Below are 21,050 nucleotides of genomic sequence, written 5' to 3'. Positions count from 1 at the left end.
TTTCATATTCTATATTTTGTGGTGAACTCATCGTAGGCTGCGACAACTCCGATGAGGATGACACAAAGTGGAGAGCAGAGGCCCAGTTTATTTCAGCCTTTCACCAAGACTGGCTTTCTCAGGAAAGACATACAGTGTTTACACTCAGCGACTTAAGTAGGCCTCACAGCTCCAAGATAGTGACCTCAAGCTATTGAACAACCAGAACAAACCACCATACTTTAGGTCTTCCGTTCGTTAAAAGGTAGGCTAAAGGTTTGGCAAGTGAATAAAATCCTCTATTGTGATTAAATTTATTCGATGCAGCAATATGGGCAGACTCGAGATATCTGCACTTTCTTATATCACTCTCATGTAACACAAACTTAGCCTCATTCCAGTGTCCCACGTCCGATATCTAATATAAGTTGTACAGTAGCATTGTTGAGATTAAACACTCTCATATCATATTTATGTTCCTTTAACCTCTTATTCAACCCTCTAAAAGTCTCTCCCACATATACGTTTTCACAGTCTTTGCACGGAATTTTATACACACCTGCCTTATTTGTTCTTTTTATATATTTGTCGTTTTCTCTTACCAAACTACCCACAGTCATATTTCCTGCTCTAACCACCTGTATTCCTGCCATATTCATACAGGGAGAAACATTGTCCGCTACACAAGATTTCGGTAGTACTATTCTTTTCTCAGATATTTCTTTTTGTGTGAAGTGTATTTTAGTGGCACTCTTTCTAGCTTTGAGGGTTAATTGTGAAGGGTATTTTAGATCATTAAAATCCTCAAAAATGTAATCATATTCATCCTGTAAATATTCATCAGAACATATCCTCAAGGCTCGAAGGAAAAGCCGAGGAGTATCCCCCGTTTTGTTATATATGTGGTCGAATAATAATGAATAAAGTTATTTTTGTTGGTAGCCTTTCTAAAAACTTTGAACTTAAGACTGTTACAGTTTTTTATTTAAAGAATATCGAGGAAAGGTAAGCTGTCTTCCTGTTCGTACTCTGTAGTAAGCTGAATGCTAGGCTCTACCCTTTCCGATCTAACTCTAAGTCTCTCTAGATCTAAGCTACGGGGTGCTATCACTAGGATATCATCTACGTACCCAAACCAAGTAACCTGTCTTGGGACTATGTCACTAAAATTATATACCTCTAGATGTTCTAAAAATAGATGACGACAGCTTCGATACTCTTTTAATCAGAGCCTGTAACAATCTTAAGTTCAAAGTTTTTCGAAAGCCTACCAACAAAAATGACTTTATTCACTTTTATCGACCACAGATGAGAGAACAAAACAGAGAATACTCATCGGCTTTTTCCTTCGAGTCTTGATGATATGTTCTGACGCATATTTACAGGATGAATATCATTACATTTTTAAGGCTTTTCGTGACCTAAAATACCCTCTATATCTAATCCTCAAAGCTAGAAAGAGTGTCACTAATATACACTTGAGAACACACAAAAAGAAAGGCCTAAGAAAAGAATAGTACTACCTAAATCCTGCGTAGCGGACAATGTTTCTCCCTGTATGAATATGGCAGGAATACAGGTGGATAGAGCAGGAAATATGACTGTGTAGCTTAGTAAGAGAAAATGACAAATTTGTGAAAAGAACAAACGAGGCTTGTGTGTGTAAAATTCCGTGTAATGATTGTGAAAAGGTATATAAAGGAACATAAATATGACATGAGAGTGTTTAATCTCAGCAATGCTACTGTACAACATAGATACCGGACATGGAACACTGTGGAATGAGGCTAAGTTTGTGTTACATGAGAGTGATATAAGAAAGTGCAGATATCTCGAGTCTGTCCATATTGCTGCATCGAATAATTTTAATCCGAATAGATGAATTTATTCACTGGCCAAACCTTTAGCCTATCATTTAAAGAGCGGAAGACCTAATGTAGGGTAGTTTGTTCTGGTTGTTAAATAGCATGACATCACTATCTTGGAGCTGTGAGGCCTACTTAAGTCGCTGAGTGTAAACATTGTATGCCATTCCTGATGAAGCCAGTCTTGGTGAAAGGCTTAAATAAACTGGGTCCCAACTCTGCACCTTGTCATCCTCATCGAAATTCTATATTTATTCTCGTTTCTTATTCATAATATTGTTTCTTTGTCATTTATTTTTTCTCCCTCATTTTCTTTCCTTCTTCTTCATTTCTTCAGCGCTCTGTCTTCCTCGCTTCTTTCTATATTATATTACGGCAATACAAGGAACAAAACAAATAGACCAAATTAAATTATGGTTTTATTATCAGTAGTAATATACGTCATCAAACCCTTCAACATCATCATCATCATCATCACCATTATGTCTATCTATTGCCAGACGCCTCAATCCCGTTTGGGGTGGCCACAAATAAATCGCCTCCAAGTCGCCCTGTCCCCCGCCATTTCACTGCCCTGCTCCCAACTCACACCCCCCTCTCTCATATACCTCTCCACCCTATCCCTCCATCTCATCCTCGGCCTCCCCCTCCCTCTTCCCCCCTCCACCTCACTCACATACACTCTCTTCGTCAGTCTTTCACCCTCCATCCTCTCCACATGGCCAAACCACCTCAGTGTTTTCCTCATAATGCTTCCTATCACATCCACATCCACACCACAACGCTCCTTTATATCCTCATTCGTCAGCCTGTCTCTCCATGTGACTCCACAGGCTCCTCTTAAATATCTCATTTCCACTTCTCTCACTCTTGACTTGTGTCCTTCCAACAACGTCCAAGCTTCACTTCCATACGTTAGAGTTGGTATCACAATACTGTCATGGAGTAACCTTTTCACTTCCATGCTCACTTCCCTGTTTCTTGTCACTGCTTTCAAAGAACCAGCAACCTTTCTTCCCTGCTGTACCCTTTCAAGCACTTCACCCTCCAAATCTCCAAACCATTAAGTACATAGTGTTTATTGTTCTCATCATTGTTTAGCTACATCACATTCACCACCACCGTCATCACTCTTGTCATCATCATCATGATCTATACAGTTATTATTTATTGCAAACCTCACCACCCCCACCACCACCATCATCATCATCATCATTATCTTCATTATCATCATCATCATCACTGTTAGCTATATTACACTGTAGGTCAAAGCCACAACTACATCACAGCATCACGAACTACAAGAGAGGTAGGAGACAAGATGGAGTAAGGTGGAGCGGCCTGGGACTCTACTGCACGTGTATATAGTCCAATCCTTCACTCCGATTGAAGCGACCGTCTCCTTTTCTTTATTTCTTTTTTCATTTTACTGATTCTCTTTCATCTTTTATTTGCTTCCTCTTTTGTTTTCTTTTATTTTCCATTTTCTTCCTTATCATTCTACACTATTTACTTTTCTCTCTTTCCCTTCTATGTGTATTTTTTTTTCGTTTCGTGCCATATATTTTCTTTAAAGATCCTTTCTCCTCTCTTATCCCTTACCTTTTCCTTTTCCTTCTCATTCTTCTTCCCTTCATTTTACTTCCTCCATCAAATCCCGGCATCACAAGCTTCAAGGCAGGTAGGAGTAGAGATGAAGTAAAGTGGAGCGACCTGGGACTCTACTACAGGTGTACAGAATTAACACCTTTCCATTTAAGAGCCACTTTTGTTCTTTTTTCATTTATTTTCTTTCTTTCCATTTCTTTAATTCCTTGATTTGTTTCATTATGATCCTTATCCCGAGTTTTCTTCATCCTTTCTCCTTCTTACCTTTTGCTTTGTTCTCTTTCTGTCCTTTATATGTATTGATCCCTTTCGTCTCTTGTCATTCTTTCTTTCTCATTTTAGTTTTTCCTGTTTCATTTCCAGTTCTCCCCCCAGTTTAACTTTTTCCTTTTAGTGTTGTTTTTCCTTTTTTCCCATTCGTGTCTTTGTTTTCTTTCTTCCCTAATTTACTGCAACAAAACTATAAGAGAAGTAGGAGCCAAGGTGGAGTAAGGTGGAGCAGCCTGGGAGTCTAACAAAGGTGTCTCGAGTTCCACCCTTCCAAGCTTGTCACTCCTTTTTTTTTTCTTTCTTTCTTTCTTTTATGTACCTTCTTCCTTCTTTTTTTTTTCTCTTGTTTTTAGCTTACCTTGTTTCTTGTTTCTCTTCCCTCTTTCTTTCATTCACTTTCATACTTTTTATTTCTTTTCTCTTTGTTTCGTCCATCACCTGTTTTTTGTTTACTTTCTCTTTTTCTTGTCCCGCTTTGTAATTCTATGTTCATTCTCATTTCTAATTCCTAGTATTGTTTCTTTGTCAAATGAATTTTCTCACTGATTATCATTCTTTCTTCTCCATTTCTTGAGTGCTCTATCTTCCTCGCATCTTCCTATTTTATATTACGGCAATACAAGCCACAAAACAAATTGGAGACAAAATTAAATTCGGGTTTTATTATCAGTAGTAAATTACGTCACCAAACATAATCATTATTAATATCATCATCATTATCATCATCATTAACTGACGGCATGTAGTTATTCAATATTCTCATCATCGTTCAGCTACACCACCATCAACACCACCATCATCACTCTTGTCACTGTCATCATTATCCATACAGTTATTTTTCTCAAAGCTTACCACCATCATCATAACCGCAATCATCATCAATATCTTCATCATTATTAGCTATATTACACTGTAGGTCAAAGCCACAACTACATTACAGCATCACAAACTACAAGAGAGGTAGGAGACAAGGTGAAGTAAGGTGGAGCGGCCTGGGACTCTGCTACAGGTGTACCGAGTTCAGACCTTCATCGACCAGTTCCTCCTTTTCATTTATATCTCTTATCTTTCTGTTTTCTTATTTGTTCTTTTTTTTTTCTCTCCTTTGTTTTATTTTATTTTCCATTCTGTCTCATATTCATTCTCTTTAATGGTTGTGCCTCCTTCCCGCTTCTTCCCGTTCTCTTTTGTGTTCATTTTCGTCTTCTTCATTCCTTTTTCTCATTCTCCCTTATTTCTGATTTGCCTGTCTTCCCGCTTTTCTCTCGTTCTCCTTTGCGTTCTTTCTTGTTTTTTTTTTTCCATTTGCTGATAGGAATTTGCTTGCTTATTACACCTTTTCACCCTCTTTTACCGTACTCAGTCAAATAACTTCGCCATTAGAAATGGTCTAAATAATTTATACGAGAATACGCAGGACAGTAAATCGCTATGGAAGACGCAAGACAGAGTTTCTTTTGCCGCCTAAGACATGATCCTTAATTCCTAGTTCAGTACTAAATTTTGTCTCTTTTGTTGTACATGTACATACCGATAATAAACTAAAAAATAAATAAATAATGGTGTTACTCTGTTCGTCCATCTATTTCCAGTCCTCTTTCGTCCCATCACGAGCAGATATATATATTATATACGAGTATATATATATAGAGAGAGATGCTACTCACTCCCTACACGTACGGCAAGGATAACCAGCCTCACTAGCCCCTGAGTAACATCTGAGCAATACCCCCCAAACACCCACCCCTGAGATGTAAAGGTGACTGTGCATTATGTGGCTGGGGCATCTTAAACCCGTAGACCACCAGGCGTCATTTGGCTGTATGGTTACCACCCAACAAGAAACCATTTCGGTTGTTTCTCGGTACTGAGTTACTTTCAGGTTTCCTTACATCGAGTGAGTGGATGGCGAGTGCCCCCACCTAAATTATGAGTACTGTTTTGTAATATACATTAGTTAGTGGATATTGATTCGACATTGCCCTAGTGTACCGCTACGATATACTAGTAGTGTTTTATAAATTTGCCCTACCGACACGCATGCCGTCCTTCACGACACATCACTAATTGTAACTTAGAAGCATATTACCACTGCTGACCCTTTGACGTCTGTGCTTCCTCTCAGGTGAGCCAAGTCGTCTGATCTTCACCTGGATAGAGATACACAAACACACTTACGATTAATTTCCTGTCGTAAGTCAGGTTTTGATATGCAGGAGGGACAAGGAGGCTAGAGAATCTTCCTCTGTCCTGTTCTAACTTCATCAATAAATCTTAAGTTATGGTACAAAAATTACAGCAGGTTATAACTGTTTTCTGTAGGATGATCAAGGAAAGGGGCCCCAAATCTACCTTTGTTTAGTTCTTCCTGTAGAAACATAATCCCGTCACCAATACTATTACCAGTACCTCCCCATCCCTCCACCAGTAGCAATCTTTCACCACCATTTCTCCATCCCCTATACCATAACCAGTACCCCCACCCTTCCACCAGTACCATACCTCTACCATTTCTTCATCAGCAGTACCATAACCGATACCCTAACCCTCCCACCACTACCATACCTCCACCATTTCTCCACCACCACCATCACCATACCTCCACCACCACTACCATACCTCCACCATTTCTCCACCACCACTATCATACCTCTACCATTTCTTCATCACCAGTACCATAACCGATACCCTAACCCTCCCACCACTACCATACCTCCACCATTTCTCCACCACCACCATTATCATACTCCATCATTTCTCCACCACCATACCTCCACCATTTCTCCATCCCCAGCATCATACCTCAACCATTTCTTTCTCCAGTACCATACCCCCATCATTTCTTCACCACCAGTACCATACCTCCACTATTTCCCCATCATCACCACCATACCTCCACCAAATCTCCACCACCACTACCATACCTCCACAATTTCTCCATCGCTACTACCATACCTCCACCATTTCTCCATCACCAGTTCCATACCTCCACTGTTTCCCCACCAAAACTACCATACCTCCATCATTACTCCACCACAACCACCATACCTCCACAGCTCCATACCTCCACCACCACTGCCATACCTCCACCATATCTACACCACCACAACCATACCTCCACCATATCTCCCACACCACTACCATACCTCCACCATATCTCCACCACCACAACCATACCTCCACCATATCTCCACCACCACTACCATACCTCCACCATATCTCCACCACCACTACCATATCTACACCACCACTACCATACCTCCACCATATCTCCCACACCACTACCATACCTCCACCATATCTCCACCACCACAACCATACTTCCACCATATCTCCACCACCACTACCATACCTCCACCATATCTCCACCACCACAACCATACCTCCACCATATCTACACCACCACTACCATACCTCCATCATATCTCCACCACCACAACCATACCTCCACCATATCTCCACCACCACTACCATATCTCCACCATATCTCCACCACCACTACCATACCTCCACCATATCTCCACCACCACTACCATACCTCCACCATATCTCCACCACCACTACCATAACCGATACCCCTCACGCCATCCTTCTCTCTCTCACTGATCTCTACATAACACCGTCTTCGAATGTGATAAATCTTTTCTTAACACGCCAGCATCGGCGCTTGGGCTTGTATTCCCTAACACTTCCTCTTTAGCGATTTGTTTTTGGATATAGCTGGTTAACAGGATCACAAGTTGAAAATGAGGTAGTAGACGGGATGAAGCAAGGTTATTATCATCCCTGCTCACCTACTGTACGTATATACATCATCATCACTGCCACGACCACCACTTCCGTTATCATCATCATCATTACTACCCCCACCATACTTCCATCATCATCATCATTAGATCAAAGTCACAATTATGTTCAAGTATCACAAGATGCAGGAGAGGCAGGAAGCTAGATGAAGTAAGGTGGAGCGGCCTGGGACATTTACGACAGGTGTACTGAGTTAAATCCATTACCATCTCTCTCTCTCTCTCTCTCTCTCTCTCTCTCTCTCTCTCTCTCTCACACACACACACACACACACACACACACACACACACACACACACACACACACACACACACACACACACACACACCATTATATTACAGCATCATAGGGTAAAGGAGAAGTTGGAGGCTATATGAAGTTAGGTTATTGTCAGTATTAACCTACTAAATATCATAATCATCATTACTACCACTATCATCATCATCAACATCATCATCATCATCACTAGGTAGATCAGATAAAATTCGTAACTATATTACAGAATCACAAGCTTCAGGATAGGTAGGAGACAAGATGGAGTAAGGTGGACCTTGCTTGGGGTTCAACTGCAGGTGTACCGAGTTCCACCCAACCCATCTTCTCCTTTTCTCTTTCCTTTTTCTTTATATAAATTTTTAAATTTTTCTTTAATTCTTTTCTTCGTTTATTATCTATTTCTTACAGTCCTCCCCTTTTTCCTTTTCTTTTTTCTTGCTCATTGCTGGGTCCACTTCTATATTTCTTTCTCTTAATTTTCACATTTTTCGCCTTGTTTTGTTATTTCTTTCTTTCACTATCTTCCGCCATCTTTCGTTGTCCGTCTTCCCCCATTCCTTCTCCTTTATATCAACAACACAAGCTACAAAAGACGTAGTAGACGGGATGCAGTAAAGTTATTATCATCACTACGAATCAACTGTATATACATTACAATGATCATCTCTACCACTACTTTCATCATCCTCATCATTACCAGTTGCTCATTTTTTTTCTTTCTTTCCCGATTTTTCATTCATTATCGTTCCTTTTTCCCTTCTCTTTCACTCCTTTTGTTTCCTTCAGTCGTTTCTTTCTTCAGTATAATATAGGAATAAAGCAACAAGAGAAGTAGGAGCCAAGGTGGAGTAAGGTGGAGCGGCTTGAGATTTTAACAAAGGTGTCTTGAGTTCCACCCTAATTATAGACGGAGCTCCTTTTTCTTTCTTTTCTTTCTTTCTTCCCCTTATTTTTTATCTTCTTACTCTTCTCTCGTTCTTTCTACTTGTCCTTTTTTTCTTTCTCCCTTCTTATATTTTTTATGTCTTTTGTCTCTCTGACTTGTTTTTATCCCAGTTTCTCTCTCTCTCTCTCTCTCTCTCTCTCTCTCTCTCTCTCTCTCTCTCTCTCTCTCTCTCTCTCTCTCTCTCTCTCTCTCTCTCTCTTCACCATTACATTACAGCATCAAACGCGAGAGGAGAAGTACGAGGCAATATGCAAGTCAGGTTACTATTATCAGTATTAACTTACTAAGCATTACAGTCATCATAGCTTCCATTATCGTTATCATCATCATCATCCAGAGAAGAACCAATATCACCAACACTAACCTAAATAACCATCATCATCATCATCATCATCATCATCATCATCATCATCATCGTTGTCGTCGTCGTCGTCATCTTAATCTATGCTATTACTTAATATCATCAAAACTAACCTAAATAGCCTCCCTCATCATCATCATCAGTCTGTCCATAAAATTATCATACAGTTATCATCGAAACTAATCTAAATAGTTGTCATCATTATTAGTATCATTAACGTCATCATTATCAGCATCACTTTTATCCATACAATTATCATTATCATTAAAATTGTCACAAGTGCAGTCAGTATTGCCATGCAATACAAAGGTCCCTACCGGATGATTACCATTCATATGTAATTTACCTTGGGAGTTGGTGGCTGGTTGATGCGGGCGACACACCGTCATGGTATGGGGAACAATTGAATGAAGTTATATCAAAATCTGTCCAAGCATGTTGAAGTTACACAGCGGACACGAAATTACAGACGGACTGACGGACTGACGGAACCGTGCAAACGGGTTTCACCGGTCGGGGACTAATAACCGTCATCATCAGCACCTGTATGCATCCAGTTATTGTTATTATGAAAACTAAATTAAGTAACCGTGATCATCATCATCAAAACATCATCATCATCATAAGATACATTAGATCAAACTTATAACTATATTACAGCATCACAAGCTACATGCCAGGTTGAAGACAAGATGCAGTAAGGTGGGGCGGCCTGGGACTCTACTGCAGGTGTACTGAGTTCATCCCTGGCACCTCTTCCCTCACCTTTTCATATTCTTCTCCATTTTCTTTTTCATTCTTCTCTTCCTCATTCCCTGTTTTCTTCATGTATTATCGCCCTCCTCTAGAAGGCGGAGCGATAAAGTTTCTTGCTTCCTTTCTGTGTCTGTGTGTGTGTGTGTGTTCCAATTACATCTCATAAACGGCTTGGGCTATTGGCATGAAACCTTTAGCATATCAAGATATGGCCTAAACTTAGACTTGGCCAACAGCTTCTCTGGCGGGCGGTTAACATTCGGCTCCCGAATGCATAGCTTTCATTTTCTCTTTGTTATCGCCTGCATTTAGCAAGGCGGAGTGACAGTGTTTTTGCCAGCGTCTGTGTATCTGTCGGTGTGTGTGTGTGTGTGTGTGTGTGTGTGTGTGTGTGTGTGTGTGTGTGTGTGTGTGTGTGTGTGTGTGTATGTGTGTGTGTGTGTGTGTGTGTGTGTGTGTGTGTGTGTGTGTGTGTGTGTGTGTGTGTGTGTGTGTTTTACCATTATCTTTGTAGCAATTATCATTATATCTCATGACTGGCCTGAGCCATCAACATGGAACCTTAAAGGTATCAAGATATGGCCAAAATCTTGGACGAGTTCGAAAATAGGAACTCGGGATCAAAGTCAAGGTGAAGGTCACCGAATTGGCTGCCAAAGGTCAACTATTTTTTATCGTCCACCTTGAGCACCAGTATATCTCATGAAAGGCTTGAGATATCAGCATGAAACATTCAGGGTATCAAGATATGGCCAAAATCTTGAACGAATTCGAAAATAGGCACTCGGGGCCAAGGTCAAGGTCACCAAAGTGGCTGCCAAAGGTCAATTAGTTTTTATCACCTTCCTTTAACACCATTATATCTCATGAACGGCTTGAGGTATCAGCATGAAATCATCAGGGTATCAAGATATGGCCAAAATCTTGGACGAGTTCGAAAATGCGCACTCGAGGTCAAGGTCAAGGTCAACAAAACGGCTGGCACAGGTCAACTAGTTTTATGGACTGTCTGTTTGTGAAACAAGGTAACGGAATTCCGTTGAGTTCTGCGAAGTTTCTCCACATATGGTTTGTAAGTAGAGTGTAACCTGGCCAACGGCATATTGTGGCGGGCGATTAACATTCAGTTCATGGATGCTTTTCATTTTCAATTATATCCCCTCCTTTTATTTCTTTTCTGTTTTTTCTGTTCCTTTCTATCTCCAAATCTATATCACCTTTTCTTAGTTACCCGTCCCCTCCCCGGAGGGGCTCGGGGACGGGTATTATTTTCACTCAGCTTGTCTGTTTGTTTGTCTGTCTGTCAGACTGTCTTTCTTTCAACAACTTTACGTGAAAACTACTGGAGGGATTTTGACAAAAATGACAGGGATGATGGGCTCTGACCTTCTGATCACCTGATTAAATTTTGAGCCAAATTGGGCCAAGCACAAGACTGTAGGCCTACAAAATCTAAACAAAAAAATCGTTTTTCGCCATAACTCTTTTCATATTAGTCATATGGACATAAAACGAAAACCTAAAGCTGCATCTTTCAAATCTGTATCCTATAATATGCCTCATTACATCAGGGGGGGTCACTCCCCCAAGTTAGCGGTAGGGTGGTCAATGTCAAGTTGGTCGGGCCTTAATTTCAAATGGGTATTAAATTGTACATTTTTACCTGATTTACTGCAAATTTGATGTTCAACATCTTTGACAAGATATCCTGTTGTGTTTATAATTATATCAACATTAAAATGACTGCCCGGGACGGGTTTGCTGTGCCTTGGCACCGCTTCTTCTTCTCACTTTTTTTGGCTTGTTTTCTTGTTATTTTGTTTATTCAATTTTTTCCGCCCACTCTCTCTCTCTCTCTCTCATATTTTTTTCCTATTTCACTAGTATACTAACAGCATCACAAACTACAACATTGGTAGGAGGCGGGATGAAGTAAGGTTATTATCATGACTAATAACCTATAATTATATACATCATCATCATTACTACTACTACCACCGCTTCCATCATCATCATCATCATCATCATCAACAACAACAACGACAGTTTCTCATTTTCTTTATTTCCCGATTTTTCCATTTTTATCGCTTCTTTCTCATCTTTCTCTCCTCTTTCTCTTACTCTTTTTCATTCCATCTTTCAGTTCTTTTTTCCTTTCTTTTTTAACTATTTTATAACAATAAAGCAACAAGAGAAGTAGGAGCCAAGGTGGAGTAAGGTGGAGCGGCCTTAGATTCTGACAAAGGTGTCTCAAGCTCCATATAATACGGCATAATAGGGTAGAGGAGAAATAGGAGGCGATGTCAAGTTTGCTAATTATCACTGCATTCCAATCGGATTGAGCCAGTGAAGGTTTATATCCAAGGGGTGGTTGGGGTTGATTGCTCATGTAATGCCACTCAGAGATAAGTGAGGCTGGTCACGATCATCTTAAATGTCGGGACCAGGTGCCTAGCCCCGGGCTTCTACGCTCCTCATGGGGCAGTGTAGGACTGAATGATGGGTGGATGGATGGATTATCCCACTAAGCATCACAATCATCATCAGTATCACTATCATGATCATGATCATCATCATCATCATCACTAGGTACATTGGATCAAAACCATAACTATATTACAGCAACACAAGCTACAAGACAGGTAGGAGACAAGATGGAGTAAGGTGGGGCGGCCTGGGACTCTACTACAGGTGTACCGAGTTCCACCCAACGTCTTCCATTGGTCTCCTTTTCGTTTCTCTTCCACTTTTGCTCTCTTTTATTACCCATCCCCGCCCCGGAGGGGCTAGGGGACGGGTACTGATTTCACTCGGTTTGTCTGTTTGTCTGTCTGTCTGTCTGATAACAATTCCACGCGAAAGTTACTTTTGTGATTTTGACTAAAATTACAGGGATGGTGAGATATGCCTTTCTGATCGACTGATTAAATTTTGGGCCAAATTAGGCCATGACATGTCAAAAAAAAAAAAAAAGTTTTAAAAAATCATCTTTTCACCATAACTACATTCAAATATCGATAAGAAACCAAATCCTAAAGGTGCATCTTTCAAATATGCATTCTATAACAACCATCATTACATCAGGGGGAGTCACTCCACACTTAGCGGTAGGGAGGTCAATGTCAGGTGGGTCGGACCTAAAATTTCAAATTGGCATAATATTGTCAATTTTCACCCGATTTACTCCAAATTTGATATGTGGCATCTTTGACTACATATCCTGTTATGTTTATACGTCAGCACTAAACTGCCGTGGACGGGTTTGCTGTGCCTTGGCACCGCTTCTTGTTTTCTTTAATTCTTTTCTTCGTGTGTTGTCCATTTCATTCCTAATATTTCTCTTACTCCTGTTTTCATTCCTTTTTCTTGTTCTCCAGTTCTTTTTCAGTTTTTGTTTGTTCACATTTTTTCGCCTTGTAGGTTTTCTAATCTACTATTTCTTTCTATTTTCTCCTTTTTTCTTTCATCATCATTATCACTACCATGACCATCATCATCATCTCCATTGTTATGATAATGACCAGTATCTGTTTTCTTCTTTCTTTTACAATTATTTCATTACATACATTTCGTCTCTTTCTTTTCTTTCTCTCATTTCTTTCTTATTGCTTTTCATTTCCTATGTCTTTTCTTTCCTCCTTCGTTTCTTTCTTTCTTCGTTATATTGTAGTAATAAAACAACAAGAGAAGTAGGAGCCAAGGTGGAGTAAGGTGGAGCGGCCTGAGATTCTAACAAAGGTGTCTGGAGGTCCACCCTTTGTAGTGGAAAGTACCTTTTTATTTTTGTTATTAAAGTTTCTTCTTCTTTCTCCCCCATATTTTTATCTCTTTTGTGCTCATTATAGTTCTTTCCCCCCCCCTCTCTCTCTCTCTCTCTCTCTCTCTCTCTCTCTCTCTCTCATTCCATTACAGGAGAATTATAAGGCAATATGAAGTTAGGCTATTATTATCAGTATTCATTATCATTCAGTCCTACTTTCCCCCATGAGGAGCGTAGGAACCCGGGGCTAGGCAGTTGGTCCTGACATTTAAGATGATAGTGACCAGCCTCACTCATCCCTGAGTGGCATTACGTGAGCAATCAACCCGAACCATCCCTTGGATATAAACTTTCACCGGCTCAATCCGATTGGAGGGCAGTAATTACCCACTAAACCACCAGGCGCCAAAATTTGCTTATATGGTTACTACCCAACATAGTAAATGGTTTCCTTGCGTACAGGAAACCATTTGGCTTGTCCCTCAGTGTAGAGTCACCCATAGGCAGAAGGAACAGGAAAGAATGAAGGAAAGAAAGACAGAAGAAGAAGTATAAAGTCACCCGAAGGCAGAAGAACAAGGAAAGTCTCAAGGAAAAAAAGACAGAAGAGGATGGAAGGAAAGAAGGATGGAAGAGAGTAAAGGGCAGACACCCAAATCAGCACTACATCCAGTGAGTGGATGGTGAGCGCCCCCACCTACCACAAAGTATAAACCTACTAAACGTCAGAGTCATCCACCACAACAATAATCATCATCATCGTCAATTTTATACATACAGTTGTCATTAAAACTAATCTATAACTAGAGGACCACGCAAGGAGGGAATTACACAAACCGTGGGCCGATACATATATATAGCGCGGCTGTGAATATGGCCTTGACCTTGACCTACTTTCACCAGTTTCGAACATGTAAGATATTTTCATCCCTACTACACACCTGTAAAATTTTGTGGTGATACCTTGAGCGGTTGCGAAGTTATCGTTTTAAGAGACACACATACCTTATCACCTTAACCTGTCCTATCGCTTCAGGACAGCCTGTGGATCCTCCAAGGAAACGTCGTCTGTGGCACTTTGGAACTGCGGATTGGGAGGCCCTCAGGCAGTACTCTTTTTTATTTTCCATGAAATGATTATTGCTTCCATGGCCGGGAGCCATCTGAGTGTGCCTCGTGCATTACGGAGGTTATTCCCTCGGGCATGGAAGCATACATTCCTTTCTCATATCCATTGACTAATGCACGAAAGCCTTGGTTTAATCACGCTTGTTCTAATGCTGTCCGCAACAAGGAGAGGGCCTTTAAAAGGTAACGGAGCCAACCCACCCATGAATCACATCTTTTTTATGTTTCTGCCCGGAATCGTGCTAAGTCTGTTCTTTGCACTGCTAAAAATAATTTCATCCGTACTAAATGCTCTCAATTCCCTAACTCGAACTCTTTCTGCTCCTTCTAGCACCTTGCCAAAAACCTTTCTAACAACTTTACCTCATCATCCGTCCCTCTTCTTTTCTACTGTGATGGCTCTGTAGATATTTCTCCTACTGGTAAAGCAGACCTCTTCGCTCAGACTTTCTCCTCCAATTCCACCTTAGACGATTCCGGTGCTGTTCCTCCGTCATTCCCCCCCCCCCCCTCTGACTTCCTCATGGCTGACATTAATATATCTTCAGCTGATGTATTTTCTGCCATCACTGGCCTCAACACTAACAAGGCATATGGGCCTGATGGAATTCCTCCTGTTGTCCTCAAGAACTGTGCTTCTGTGCTTACACCCTGCCTAGGTAAACTCTTTTGCTTCTATCTTTCAACTTGTACCCTTCCTTCTTGCTGGAAGTTTGCTCTCATTCAGTCAGTCCCAAAGAAGGGTGACCATTCCCAATCCTCTAACTATCGTCCAATTGCTTTAACATCCTGTGTCTCAAAAGTTTTCGAGTCAATTTTTAATAGAAAAATTTTAAAGCATCATTCCTATCACAACCTTCTTTCTGATCGTCAGTATGGGTTCCGTCAGGGACGCTGCTCTGGCGATCTTCTCACCTGCCTTCCAGACTCCTGGTCATCCTCATTTCGGTTGCCATTGCACTTGACATCTCAAAGGCTTTCGATCGAGTCTGGCATAAATCTTTAATTTCCAAACTGCCCTCTTACTGTTTCTATCATTCTATCTCTGCCTCCATCTATAGCTCCTTTTCTGGTTGTTCTATAGCTGCTGTTGTAGACTGCCATCGGTCTTCTCCTAGATCTATCAACAGTGGTGTTCCTCAGGGCTCTGTCCTATCACCAACTCTCTTTCTTTTATTCATCAATGATCTCCTAAGCTGCACATTTAACCCTATCCACTCATATGTTGATGATTCCACCCTTCACATTTCCTTTTGCTTTCCGCAACGTTCATCTCAGCAGTTACTTTAACAAACAAGGGATGAAGCTGTGGCACACCCTATCCACTCATATGTTGATGATTCCACCCTTCACATTTCCATTTGCTTTCCGCAACGTTCATCTCAGCAGTTACTTTAACAAACAAGGGATGAAGCTATGGCACACCTAATGTCTGACTCGGCTCGTATCTCTGACTGGGGTAAAAATAATCTTGCTGTTTTTAATGCATCAAAGACTCAGTTTTTACACCTATCAACCCGTCAAAATCATCCTTGAACATGTTTGGGGTTTCATTCACTAGGGACTTATCTTGGAAAGATCATATTGCAGCTCATATAGAATCTGCTTCCAAGAGATTAGGTGTGCTAAGCCGACTCCGTGCCTTCTTTACCCCTGCACAGGTGTTGACTTCATACACCGGTTTTATTCGCCCCCTGTGGGGAGGCTTCCTACGTACAGCCCTTCTCAATAGGGTGGAGTCAAAGCCTTTTCGTCTTATCAACTCTCCTTCTCCTACTAGCTCCCTTCAACCTCTATCTCTTCGCCGCACTGTTGCATCTTAGTCTCTTTTCTATTGCTACTTCAATGGTCACTGCTTCTCTGAACTGTCTGCTTGCATCCCAACACCTCTACGAGTGCGTAGCACCCGTCTAGCAACAAACTCTCATCCCTTTTCTGTCCAACTCTCTAATAAAAGAGTTAACCGTTACTCTCAGTCCTTCATTTATGCAACAGGTCAGTTTTGGAACTGTCACCCTCTGTCTGTATTTCCTACTTCCCATGATCTCCAGTCTTCCAAACGCAGTGTGTCTAGGCATCTCGAAATGAACGGATCTTGAATTTGGCTCTCTTTTGTACTGGTTTTGTTTTGTTTTGTTTCTTGGAAGGAACTGTTTTGCTGGCTCAGCCTTTGGTTCCTTCTTCCTCGCATTAATAAAAACACACAGACAGACAGACAAACAAAAAACAATACTCGCAGGAGTTTTTAATCCCTACTAAACATTTTTAAAATTTTGTCGTGATATTTTGAGCGTTCGCAAAATTATCGTGCTAACACACACACACACACACACACACACACACACACACACACACACAAACTGAAAACAGTACCTGCTTCGCTATCACAGCCGGTAAATACAAATAGCCATCATCATCATCATCATCATCATCATCAGGTGCATTTGATCAAACCCATAACTATATTACAGCATCACAAGCTACAAGACAGGTAGGAGACAAGATGGAGTAAGGTGGGGCGGCCTGGGACTCTACTACAGGTGTACCGAGTTCCACCCATCCTTTCACACATCTTGTCTTCTTTTTTTTCATGTTTTCCTTTCTCCTTACTTTCTCTTTCCCACATTTGGTTTATAATCTATTTTTCTTATTATCTTCTCTGTTTTCCTTTTCTTTGTTTTCTTGCATATTTCTGTTTCCAAATCTATATCACTTTTCCTTAATTCTCACCTTTTTTGGTCTTGAAGTTTTTCATGTTATTTCCTTTTATTTTTTCTGTCTGTTTTATTTCTGTCTCTTCCTGCTTTCTGTCTTCTTTATATTAACAGCATCACAAGCTACAAACGAGGTAGGAGGAGGGATGGAATAAGGTTATCATCATCACCACTAATCTACTGTTTATACATCATCATTCATCAGCACCAACCCAGTCGCTTCTGTCATCATTATTATCATCGTCATCGTCATCATCACTACAACGACCACCACTTCCATATCATTATTTTTATTACCACTACCACCATTTCCATCATCATCATCATCATCATCATCATCACTAGTAATACATCCATCACTATCATCATCACTATTAACCACTTTCATCATCATTAACATCGTCACAACCAATGTCACCATTTTCATCATTATCATTTTCATCATTATCATCATGATCCCCATCATCATCATCATCATCACCACTGGCATCATTATCATCATCATCATCATCATCATCATCATCATCATCATCACTACCTGGCACTGAGAATCGTCTACAGGTGTACTGAATTAAATCCTTTTGCTTTCTGTCCATTTCCTCCTTTATTATTTTTTCTTCTCTTATCGACATATTTCTCTGCTTTCCATTTCTTCATTTTGTTTCTGTTATTTTCTTTCCGTCTGTCTTCTTCTTTTCCCCTTCTTTTGTTTGCCCATTCTTTTTTCATTCTTTCCTTTTTGCTCGTTTTTTCTTCTTTCACACTTCCCTGTTCCTTTCTCCTTTTCTCTCCTGTCTTTATGTCTTTCTTTCCTTCCCCTTTTCTTTCTCATTTTCACTCATGTTTTATTCTCTTTCTTTTCTTCCCATTTTGTTTCTCTTTTTCACTCCTGTTTTTTCTCTGTATCCTTTTCACTCCTACTTTTTCTATCATTCCCTTTTTCTTTCTCCTTTTCACACAGTTTTCTTCTCTCTCTCTCACCTTCCTTTCTCGCTCTTTTTCACTCTATATTTTTTTCTTTCTTTCCTTCCCTTTCTCTTTCTTCTGCCATACCTTCCTGTCCTCTTCCTTCTTCCTTATCTTCCTGTCGTCTTTCTTTCTTCTTCCTTATCTTCCTGTCTTCTTTCTTTCTTCACTGTATTACAGCAACTAAACTACAGCTGAAGTAGGAGCCAAACTGAAGTAAGGTGGAGCGGCCTGAGACTCCGACAAAAGTGTCCGAGTTCCACCCTACTTTGAAATTCGGCTCCTTATTAACTTTTTTCTTCTCTCCGTTTTCCTTCTCATTTACTTTGCTTTTCTATTGTCTGTTTTTCACTTTGTCTTTCCCTTTATCTTTCTTCTGAGTTTTTACTTTGTCTTTCCCTTTGTCTTTCTTCCGAGTTTTTACTTTGTCGTTTTCGCTTTCTTTCTCCTTTCATTTAATATTTTTTCAGAATCCTTTTTCGTATTTTATTTTTTCGTTTTTTTCTTTTCTTTCATTTCTCTCTTCCATTTCTTGACATTTCCGTTGTATCAATTCCCTCTTTCTTCTTTTTTTTTTTTTGTACATTTTATTTCATGTGTTTCATTATTATTTTCTTACTTCCTCCCCTTCTTTATTTATTTTTTTTTACCTCTTCCTTTTTCTACATTTTATTACAGCATCACAAGCTGTAAGAGAGATCGGAAGGGATATGATAAAGAGATCATATCATCAGTATTACTATAACGAAATCACTATCGTTTTTACCACCATTATCTTCATGATCATTATCATCACCAACATCATTATCATCCATATATATCTTCATTCTCATTAAAACTATCCCACATCATCATCATCATGATCATCATCATGATCATCATCGTTATCACTATTATTATCATCATCCTTGTCAGCACCACCATCATTTACATAGAGCTAGGCATTATATTACAGCATCATAAGCTACAGGAGAGGCAGGAGGCGAGATGTAGTAAGGTGGACCGGCCTGGGACTCGCTTATAGGTGTACCGAGTTCAAACCTTAAACCTTTCACTGTCTCCTTTTTTCTTTGTCCTTTTCTTATTCTCTTTATTTCTTCTTTACATTACTTTCATTTAGTTATTTTATATTCACCTGTCCTAGTTTTTTTCTGTCTCTTCCCTTTTATCTTTATAGCAGTTATTTCCAGCTATTTATTTCTGACAAATCGCTTTTTTTTTTTTTCCTCCTCTGTGTTTCTCATTTCTGACTTCCCATACTTTCCCCATTTCTGTTTCACGCTTTTCCTTTTCGCTTTTCTTAACTTTATTACATCATAACAAGCTACAAGAGAGGATGGAGACGAGATTAAATAAGATGGAGCGGCCTAGGAATCTAATACACATGCTCTGAGTTTATACCTTTCCCTGTTATGCTTACTTTATTACTTTTCCCCCGTCTTTCTTTCCTTGTCTCTTTCTTTACATTTTGTTTCGTGCTGTACCTCTTTTTCTCCTTTGCTTACCAACTTCCTTCTTTCCTTCATGTTGCTACCATTCTTCTTTGCCTTCCCTCCCCTTTTTCTTATTTTTTTCTTTCCCTTTTCAGTTTCTTCTGTCTCTTTTCTCTCTTTCCTCTTCTTGCTTTCTTTCACTTTTCAGTTTCTTCTGGCTCCTTTCTTTTTTAATAATTTTTGGTTTTCTCTTACCTCTTTCTTCCAGTCTCCGTTCAGTCTTGGTTATATTATAAAAATAAAGAAAAGGGGGAAATAGGAGCCAAGGTTAAGAAAGGTGGAGCATCTTGTGATTCAGACAAAGGTGTCTCAAGTTCTAACATTATTTCTTTACTCTTTTTATTTTATTTTTGTCCTTTGATTTTCTTTTTTCTTTTTTTTTTTTTCCTTTTTTTCCATTTTGTTACTTTCTTTTACTCGTCCTCTTTCTTTGTCCTTTGTTGGTTCTTTCCATTTCATTCTTATTTTTTTCCTTTCTCTCTCTCTTTTCACATATCCATTTTTGTGTTTTTAATCTGCCTTCCATTCGTTGTCATAGTCTTTACTTCTAAATTTCCCTCTGTTTTTTATCTTTTCAGTCATTTTCTTTTCCATCTTTCTCATTCCCTCTTTTCCTCATTGCATTTCTCTTTGTTCCTCCTTTTTTCCTCCATTATATTACAGTATCACAAGTTTTCATTATACTGTATCTCCTTTCTCTTGTTACGGTACTTCTCCTTCCGTTTCTTCTTCTCTCCTTGTTCTCATCAACATTATTAGAATTAAAATACAAGAGAATTAGGAGCCAAGGTGAAGTGAGATGGAGCGTCTTGAGATTTAAAGATGTCTTGAGTTTGACCCATCCCTCTTCTACCGTTCTTTGTCTGTTCCTTTTTTCTCATTTCATTCTTCTTTTTTTAATAATTGTTGTTTTTTTTCTCCGTCCCTTCTCTTTGTCTTTCCCTCTTTCTCTCCCTTATTTTTTTCCTGTGCTTTCTGTTTCCTTTTCTGTTATGTTTTTATTTTATTCCTCTTGTGACCTATTCTCTGTCAGTTCTTTATTATGCCTCATATTCTTCATTATCTTATCCTCTTTCCTTTTCTATAATTTCTTTCTTCTTTTTCATGGTTCCTATATTATT

This window comes from Coenobita brevimanus, chromosome 65 (genome assembly GCF_032717465.1).
Source record: "Coenobita brevimanus isolate Jiangsu-jjx chromosome 65, ASM3271746v2, whole genome shotgun sequence".
Taxonomy (NCBI): domain Eukaryota; kingdom Metazoa; phylum Arthropoda; class Malacostraca; order Decapoda; family Coenobitidae; genus Coenobita; species Coenobita brevimanus.
Note: the sequence above shows the minus strand (reverse complement) of the source record.